The 9,956-nt window shown below is 47.9% G+C and overlaps 1 pseudogene; it reads left to right on the top strand.

The window, feature by feature from the left end:
* Positions 1-438: 438 nt before the first annotated feature.
* Positions 439-915, top strand: LOC129075142 (ATP synthase subunit d, mitochondrial-like; annotated as a pseudogene).
* The last annotated feature ends 9,041 nt before the right edge of the window (positions 916-9,956 follow it).

The following is a 9,956-nucleotide window of genomic DNA, read 5'->3' as shown; positions in this document are numbered from 1 at the left end:
GCTTGAATCCCATGCCCCCACAGCCCCTGCACAGAACCAGTCACCGTGACTCAACGACAGGGAGTGGAGTGGGCCCAGCCAATCCCGTGTGCCCACCTCTGTGCCCAGGAGCCTTCTTACTGGAGACCCAGCTCTCACTTGGTGAATGCTGAACAAGGCAAACTCCTGACCACGCCAGCCGGGGGTTGCATTTCCACTGGCTAGAGGGTCCAGTTTATGTGTGCTGTTAGAAGGATTAGTTAGCCTGTGAAATGCATTAAATAAGTAAATTGTGCTAAACAACATTTCAGTACTTAGCAAAATAGAAAGAAAAACTTTAAAAGCAAGGCAACAACATAACCAAAGGACTGTTTGGTCAGCAAACCAAAAATAAAATAGGATCGGCGGTTACTTGCTGCTGTAGGCTGGGGGCCACCAGGGCCTGTGAAAAATCTCAAGATGACTGGGTGAAAATTTGCTTTAAAAGACACTGACTGGGTAGCTTTTGGGGAGGTCATACCCCGAAACCAGAAAGCCATTGCTAACGCCCTGAAGCCCTGAATGAGACCCTTATACCTGCAGGGCAGCAGCTCTGCCTGGGACTCCACCTGCTACTGACTGGGCTTATTCCGAGGCCAGGGAAGCAAAGCCTGGCCTGGCAGATGACTCTCAGAAGATTAATGATCTTACGCTTCCTATGCCAGAGGGTAAATACCATGCCCTGGTGGCTTTGGAAGGAAAAGAAGATGTGAAAAGGGCTGAGTTGTTGTCTCTCTCAAAGACCAGGATGGCGCAACAGGAGAACGAGCTGGAGAAGAGGAAGAACATAATTCCCTTAGATCAGATGACCAGCAAGGGTTTGAATGAAGTCCTCTCAGGAACCAAATTACACAAGGAAAAGTATACTGGCCTCACAAGCCAACTGAAAATTCATAAACTTGAGTCCGGGAGAAAGCTCTGGTCCTCCTATTATAAACTTTGGACATTAAAAATAATCATATAGTGCAGAAGAAAAAGGCCTTAAGAAATTAGGTTCAGGAGAAAACTGCAATGGCACAAGGGAAACAGAGAAAACAGGTAAGAGACCCCTTATATGGACTAAATAAACCCTTTAGGTCCACCAAGTCCTTCCTTGTGAACAACTTTTGCTGCTTAGGTATTCTGAAAATTGGAGGCAAGAATTGTGGAAAATGCTCCTCCCTCAATAAAACTCCAACTAAATTAGATATTGAACAAGACACTGAGATCTGGCAAGAATACACAAAAAAATTGAGCCTCAAGCTGCTGGGAGATGATAAATTGTCAGTTTCTCTTTAATAAGATTGTGTCTCATCACCATCTCCTGTAAGGGATTGGCTAGCTTTTTTTTCTTTAACCTATGAAGATTAAAATCAATTCCTAACTAGAGCTGGAAGCCCCAAACCATAGAGCCACAAATACATCCATTAATCAATCAATCAGCCAGTCAGTAGATCAACGAGTCCATATCAAGGGCTAACTGCTGCTGGGCATCGGGGAGGGAAAAGAATTAGGAAATACACTCTCTCTAGATGTTAGATGAGGGAAGCCATGCTTCAGAAGGCATTGATTCCAACTTTTAAAGCAACCAAACCTATTTCCAGTAGAATTATACTGGGTCAGCATGTACCACTTTCCCACCTGTCTTGTCTTATGGATCCATTTGATTTTGGACCCTGGTTTAATCCGCAAACTTTGACTTATACCATCACCCTTCTCAGATGTGCACATGGGCAACCTCACTCCTTCTATATCAGCTGTGCTCCCATCGCATCTCCCAGAATGCAGAAAGGAGGAAGACGACCTGGAATCAAGTTCAAATTCTACCTCCACCATTTACTTTGTTGGTAGCTTTGCCTAAGTTATTCAGCCCCTCTTGTCCCTCGTACCTTTAACCGCCCCAAAGCAGACATAACAACATGCGCCTTGTAGCCCTGCAAGGATTAAATGAGATCACAAACGTGCAGTGCTTAAAATAAGACCTGGGGCCAAGTTAATGGTAGCTTATTAACATTACAGTCGCCATTGGTGGTAGTGGTGGTAGTGGTATTTCAACTATCAAGTGAGTCACTTCTGGGTTAGATTTTTCTGGTTAGATTTTTCTGAAGTCCATAAAAATATGTACAGGCATGTTTTGATCCTCTAGTTTTTCCCCCCTCTCCACACAGACTTCCTTACCCTACAGTAATCCTATTAAATTCTACAGACTTCCCCTTACATGACAAATACCCTGCTGGCTTCAGCCCAAACAACAACTAATGGTCCCCTTGTTTATCTGTGTGTGAGTTTGTTTTTCCAGATGAAACATTTCAGGCTCTTTCTTGTCCTTTGGCATTTTTTAACAACAGACACGGTATGAGTTAGCCACAAAAAAAGGGTGTCTTGGAGCAAGGAAGTAAGAATGTGTGAAGCAAGTGGGTTTCTTTGAAGCCATAGTTTGTAATTTTGACTAAGAAATGGTTGAAGGAGCGTGATAAAGACAAGAGAGTCTAAATGGGAAGGTCAGGAAAGGCAGTGTCTTAATTAATCTGGCCTCCCCCTTCCACCTCCTGTGGGCCGCTTGGCTCCGGGTGCATTACCCAATCAGGACAAAATCAACAATTGTTCTGGCCCCTCCAAGAATGATATTGGCATGTTTTACGAACACTTTTACCTTAAATATGCCTCACCGTGACATTCACAAGTCTGAGAGTCATGACGGCCCTCGAGGTGAGAAAATCAAGGAGGCATTTCCAGGAGATGCTCTGGAGAAAAAGGCATCGGCATAAAAGCAAGAGGTTCAAGTTCAAGTCCTAGTCCTTCCATCAAGATCAGGGTCACCTTCCGTAAGCCTCCTCCTGGAGCTGGGCTCATGGTGCTCACCTGAGAGTAGGGAAAATTAGACAACAGGATGGATTAAATGTCCTTCCACCTCTGGTACTTGGTCACGCTGCATTCTAAGATGTACTATGTCATAAAATCTTACTGTTCTTATCTCTCCTCTCTTGGCTGCCTCAACGACCATGCCTACACACCTCTTGCTTGTCAACAATAATCATAACCAGTATTTGCTGAAAGCAAACTATGGGTCAGGCTGTGCCAAATGCCTTATCTTATTTAATTCTCACCACAACCCTCTGAAGTAACACCCTCGTTATCCCTTGCTGACCGCTGAGGAACCCACAGCTGTCCATTTCCAAGGCTGGAGATGGTGACTCCGCATCACTGTCTTCCTTCTCAACAACTATGACCTATGCTTCCGAGATACAGAACTTGCCACGGTCACCTCTTACCTTCTGTGGGGTCCCTAAGGCATCTCCCTCTATGTTGTCAGGTCCTCCTGCCCCATCCAGCTGGGCTTTGCTTAGGCCTTTGACTGGGGAAGGGCGCAGGGCAGCTGGGTAACAGGTGGTTTGGACACCCTGGAGGTGAACTAGGCCAAAGAAGAGTCCTGTCTCTGCCAGGCAGGAACACGCGCCCTTCGACGGCCTCCCCAAGTCCGGCTGCCCCTGCCCGGAGCACTCCGGCCCCTGAGGCTACTGGGGAAGTGAGGTGGCGGCACCGTGGAGCCTGAGCTCCCGGCACAGCTGCTGGTGCGCCACTGGGCCATGACCCCGCCCTCCCCTCCTCACATCCCGCTCTCCTCGGAAAGCTGTCTCTGGTTTGGGAATTGATCCATCCCCCCTTAAACCTCTCTGGGTCCCAACAAGAGACTGCATGCTGAGATGCAGCAATTCAAGCAGGGGGGCATTATGTCTGAAGGGGCTACGCACAGAGGAACGCACAGAGGATGCACAGGCTACCAAGGAGATGGGACCATAACCCGAGTCGCAGCGGCAGCAGACCTTTACCAACCCTGCGACCAAAAGGCTGAAAAGAGAGAGTATTTACTAGAAATCAGAGAGGGAATAGAGGAGGGTCAGCTTCCTTGGGAGAATCAATGACCTCCCATGAAAGGACAGAGCCAGTCAAGAGCTGACCTGGCAAGGAGACAGGTAGGCCGATAAACACTGACCTCACTCTTGGCTGTGAGAGCTCATTCCAGAAACAGCACTGGCCTGGGCTATTTTGCTACAATACTGGTTTCCTACATTTATGAATAGCACCCATTAACACTGTTACTTTGTAACCATGCGTCCAAGGCACTTGGGCCTGGTTTGTACCAGCTTGTGAGCCTTGTTTATTGACAATGGTGATGTCTATGATTTGCATTCTTTGATCTCCTGCAAACTCGTTCTTGGGGCTCCCTATTGGCTGGACCCAGTTGGAAGCAGAAGCAGGGGAACCTATTCTGATGCCATCCATGCAGTTCCACTTCTGGGCAGACAGCAGGCTGGAGGAGTGGAGGGTGGATCTCCTCACCGTCCCTCCAGCACGAAGTGCATGTCACATGCACCACACTCACTGGGCTCTCATTTAGATCAGAAAATGATACACGCGGGTGTGCTGGTCTCACGCACTTCGCCATGAGCCCCCAGGAGCACACGTCCCCCTCCTTCTACGGGTGTTCCCTCGGCCATCTCAGGGCCTGGCGTGCATCCGGCGCACAGCAAGGATAAGGGGGTGTCCAGGGCCAGCAGGCATCACGGAGAGCCAGCCAGCTGTTTGCTCTCCCCACACTGGTCACTTTCCCGTCGCTGCCAGACCTTGCCGGTTGGTCCGCAGCTACAGAGACATTTCGGAATGTGGAGAGAGGCAGCAGAGGAGAGGGGGTGTGTTCGCAGGTTGGTGTCTAGTCCTGCCAACCCTCCAAGAGCCTCCCCCGGCCCTGATGGCATTAGATAAATGGAGATGGGAATCACACTTTGGTGTGACAGCTTAAAAGGCTTGTCAAAAAAAAACAATTAAAAAGATCTGCGGGAATCTGGTGCAGGGAGACTTTTCTCAGAGTGAGGCTGCTTCCTGTCAGGGCCGCCTTGGGGCTGACATGGCCCACGAGCCCATGATAGAGTCCCTGAATTCTCACAGGCGGGGTCCCCTGAGACCCGGGGCTGAGGGCTGAGGGGGCCTGGAGAGCCTGACCCTTTGCTGCTGGTCAGTGTTGGGAAGTCACCTGCCATGGGCAGCACGGAACACCCGCCCGGCAGATCTCCGCCGAGCACACTGCCTTCCCATCCTTGCCAAAGCCCAGGTGGGAGGAGTAACGGTGACCGGGCAGCACCTGGAGGACATGGCGTCTGTCACTCCTGTGCATCAGCCGTTCCTCAGATGGCCTTCCCCGGAGCCCTGGAATCCCTGGGGTGCTCCCTGAGGCTCCCTAGACACCAATCCCCTCCCTGGACCGCAACCGAGAGATCGCCAGGCCGTGTTTGTTACATGTGGGGAACTGGGGCTGCATATCAGACGTCACTAGAGGAAAAAAAAAAAAAGGATGTGATGCCTTAAACCAACAAAAGGCATCACTTTGGCCTAAATTTTATTCTGTGATCAAGTCGGCTGGTGAGAAATGCACAAGCCTGGGTCTGGTTCCTCTGCTCTGCTGCCCTGGGAATTCCTGGGGCTGAACTGAACTTCGGTGGAACCTTTCAGCCCACATGGTAGACACTCCTAGAAATGGCTCATGGGAAGTCCTAAAATGTCTCTTGAAGGACTCCTTCCGGTGACTCCCTGACAGCCTTTCCTCCTCGGTCCCAGGAGATGTTGATTCCGATCTGAGGACGTCGTGCGGCCACTATGGACGGGGAACTCGGCCCTGCGTCCATCCGGGCCTCGGCCTCTGGGAAACCCAGCGCTGTCTCTGGAGGCCCTTCCCACCACACAGAGCTTGAGCTCTTACAGATTCTAACCTCTGCCCCAGCTCCCTCGGTTACTCATTTTAGTCCGTTGGATTGCATTTGTTTGTGAGCATTCATACAGAATGTGTGTATCCTCCCTCTATGTGGGAAAAAAAAAAAAGAGGGAAATAAGTGTACAAATAAATAAACGTGAGTGGCCCTTAAAGAAAAAAGAAGCAACTCAGTTCTTTTGGTTGGGTTTCACCATCCAACGGTCTACTTCTGACCCCCCGTGAAATACACTGGTCTTCCTATCCCCTGTCTACAACTCTCTATTGCAGCGATTTTCAACATATGTACCCATGAGAATTTTTAAAACATGCAATACCTGACTATTTAGTCAGGGGTACTGACCTCTTTTCCCTTAGACTGTCCAAAAAAAAAAAAAAAATGACAGTATTCAACACAACAGCAGCCATCTGGTGAGAATGAATCAAAATTATACCTCAATTTTTTGTCAGATTGGCAAAAAATAGAATACACTTTTTGGTGTGCCACAGGATTTTAGTAATTCGTTTACGTGAGGCATGAGATGGAAAAGGCTGACGATCACTGCCCCACGGGCTCCCAGCCTGCCGGCGGCAGGAGGACACCCAGGCTCCTGGGATGGACTGAGTCCCGGCTTCCCAACCCCGATCCGCCAGCTCAGCCCCGTCCTGCCCCAGCTGCCTACGCCCCATCGTACCAAAGTGCTTGCCAGTCTCCAAACCAAGTCCCTTCCCTGTCCTGGGCTTTGGTGTACATGGTTCCTAAGCACGTGATGTCTTCCCTCACCTGCCCCATGGAAAATCCAAGACCAAGAGTGTTTCCACTCCTCTGTCACGCCTCCTCGGGCTCCCGGGGCAGTTAGCTGCCCCCAACTCCCTGTGCCTTTGGTCTGAGTCACATCTCTGCTGACCGGTCACAACATCTCTCCCTGTTAGTCTCTCCCACTGGACCCTAAGCTCCCCATGGATAGTGGGGACTGACAACACCTTACAGGACAGTCCACACTGGAGACAGAGCACAGAGGGGGCTTGACACAGAGGAGCTGGACCTCTGTATATGCCATGAAAGTCACTGCCTAGGCAGACTCCACTGCTCACGGTCAACCCCAGTTCTAGAAATGGGGACGGCCACGGGCACTCGGCTCCCCCAGTCCTGCTCTGCCTGGCCCTCCCTGAGATCGCGTCCAATCTTAATGTACACCTGCAAGATGCAAAAGCTGGAATTTGTTTTGCTATCACTGGCCCACTCTTGAGGTCCTGAGGACCAATTCCAGGGGACATGGCCTGGGGCTCCATGGACGCTAACTTGCTCCTATCCTGACTGATGACAGAGTGAGCCTCCCGTGACAGCACGGCACACCAGTGGAGCTGTCCTTTTGTGTTGGCATGCCCATGAGACACACACTCACAAAACCACACACCCAAGCACTGCGACTTGAGTTGATTTCGTGTCAGAAAGACTTGAGTTTAAACACTGTTTCAGCTAGGTTGTTCACCAAGGTTGTGTGTGTGTGTGCACATGCACCCTTGGGCAGGTCCTCTAAACTGTATAAGCCACATTTTCCTTTGTACAATAGGAAATATCATACATTATTTTATTCCCCTACAAACCAATGAGATAGGCATAAGCAATAGCCCCAGTTTAATAAGTCACTTAACCCTTCCATGCCTCAGTTTCCTTATCTACAGAGTAGCAATCATATACATGCCCACCATATTGGGCAGCTATGAGAATTAAGTAAGAAAAGGGATGTGTAGAACTCAGTACAAAGCCTAGATATGAACACTTATTTACTGTGTATGGACATGTCTCCAGAATTTGAGAATTTTCAGCCTTTTGGCATATTTTCTACTGATCTAGGTTAAACTTGACCTATGGCTCTGACATGTGTTATATTGGGTTGGCCAAAAAGTTCATAAATAAAAGACACATTTTCATTTTCACCAATAACTTTATTGATTTGGTTTTTTTTTAGTATGTTGGCTATCTCCTACGTGGTAGAACACTGCTGTCAATTAATGTCTCCGTTTGATCGCTGTCAACTTCAGCTGGTTTACTCAACTGTGGAGCATCAACCAGCAAGAAATCTCCAGCACAAAACTTCACAAACCACTTTTGACACATTTGATCAGTCACAGCACCTTCACCATGTACTGCACAAATCTTTTTTTGTGGTTCAGTTGTATTTTTACCTTTCTTGAAGTAATAAACCATAATATGCTGAAAATGTTGCATATTTTCTTTCATCTTTAATATTAAAATAACTACATAAAAATTGACTGATTTTGATACAACTTTTTAAAAAGTAGGCTGAATGACAGCTGTCACAACACAATCTAACACAATTGTTCTGAATGAAGTTAAAGACAACTAAGAGCTACTAGAGCCATCTTACAGGGAAAACCCCGAAATTTTTGGCCAACCCAATACCTGATGGCCACAGGGTATTCCTGAGATGAACTCTCTGCCAATTTGCGCAGATCCCTTTGATTCCTACCAACACATTAAAGCCAAACTCGTCTGCAAATGAGCTTCTTGATGCCTATGTACCTCCAAGCTTTCTTGCCAGGCAGCACCCCTTGCCAAGCTCTGCTATTATTGGGGGCATCCTCTGTGTCCCCAGCTAAGGTTCCAGTGACATCCTTTTGCCCAGGGTGCTGGTCACCACACTCAGATACCACCTTCTACCTGCCAACGTGGAGTCTCTCCGTCACCTTCCCCTGAGGCTGCCGACATCGCTTCAAACACCCCACTCCAGTAGGGGGTTCTAGACTCAGGGGCTGTCCCTCCCCATCAGCTCTACTCCAAGGCAGCCAACTGCACAACATGCACAGCCAGGCATGGGAAGCATGGGAAAAGCCTGACCCATTAACAAAAACCTTCACTGTCCTGGTGCCCGGAGAAAGAGGGAATTAGCCCATGGCCAGGCCTGGGGAGGGTGCCGTTTTGCTTCCCGAACTCTTCCCACTCCCCAGAAGCGATACTTAACTCATGATGCTGGAGCTAGCACCATTGCCAGAGATATGTCCTTGATGATTAAACATTAAACATGCAAGTATTTCAAAGCATTGGAAATAACTCCGAACTAATGAAGAACTAATTGCTTCACTCTGTGTATTCAAATAGTGATGTTATTTTTAAAAAAATGCATTCTTATGTCAACTGTTGCATCAATTAATTGCAAATTTTCCAACAGTTAGCTGTAGTGTGATTAAAGCATATGAAAATAATCTTTTAATTAGCTTTCGTTTTGAAACAAATAGACAATTAAACCAAAGAAGTAAGTGTGAAAATTCCGTTGGTCTTCTTTTTTCAAGGGGGGCGGGGAAGGGAGTGCTTATACAAATAATGACTGTATCATTGGAAATTATTTCCTTGGCTAGTCTAATGGTTGTTACAGTAATTTCATCTTTTCCCTTTTACATGCTTTTATTTCTTACAATCTCATACCCCTACTGTTTTCCCCAGAAGCCCCAAATACAGAGCAAGATGAATAATAGGCTTTCTCAAGAATGTCTTTTTGAGCAGAGCTATTGAAAGTACCAGCCAACTCTTATTAAAAATATCCTTGTACACATCATTTGTGTTTAAAAAGAGAAGGAAAAATCTGTTTTAGCCCCTGAGTCTTCTTTCACCAGCCCTGCAGAGCAGGGCTGGGACCGGGGTGAGGGAAGACACACCAGGGGCACAAAATTTAAGGAGGCACATACCCCCAGGTGCCGACTTCATACTTGCATGGCCCTCAGAAAGTGTGCCTCCTTAAATTTTGTGACTTGGGTGTTTTGTTTGCCTCCTATTAGTCCCAGTCCTACTATGAAGAGTCACAGGGTACCTATTATGTGCGTGGTGCTGCTGGAGAACCAGTGAACAATGAGAAATGGCATAGAGAACCTATGTGATCCAAACCCTCCAATGTTGTATGGAAGGAGACTGGGCACAGGGAAGAGGAAGGAACAGGCTCCATCTGCTACAGAGAAAAGAAAGATGGGCATGGCAAGGTTCTAGTCCCTGTCCGTTGAGTTAAAAAGCATTTGGTGGGCCTTGCCTCTGGGTGCAGCATGTGCGGGAGGTCACCAGCCTCCAATGGGCAGTGTTACCATGGAAGGCACACTCGGTAGGGCAGGGCAAGGGAGCTGAACCCAAGGAAATAAAAATTAAAGGTCATTCTTTGACCTGAGTGACCTTGAGTTAGTGACTTAACCTCTCTGAGCCTGTGAG

This window comes from Pteronotus mesoamericanus, unplaced genomic scaffold (genome assembly GCF_021234165.1).
Source record: "Pteronotus mesoamericanus isolate MK-2021 breed Mesoamerican mustached bat unplaced genomic scaffold, CSHL_Meso_final contig_52, whole genome shotgun sequence".
Classification (NCBI taxonomy): Eukaryota; Metazoa; Chordata; class Mammalia; order Chiroptera; family Mormoopidae; genus Pteronotus; species Pteronotus mesoamericanus.
The sequence above is the reverse complement of the archived record's forward strand: the minus strand, read 5'-3'. Positions and strand labels throughout refer to the sequence as shown.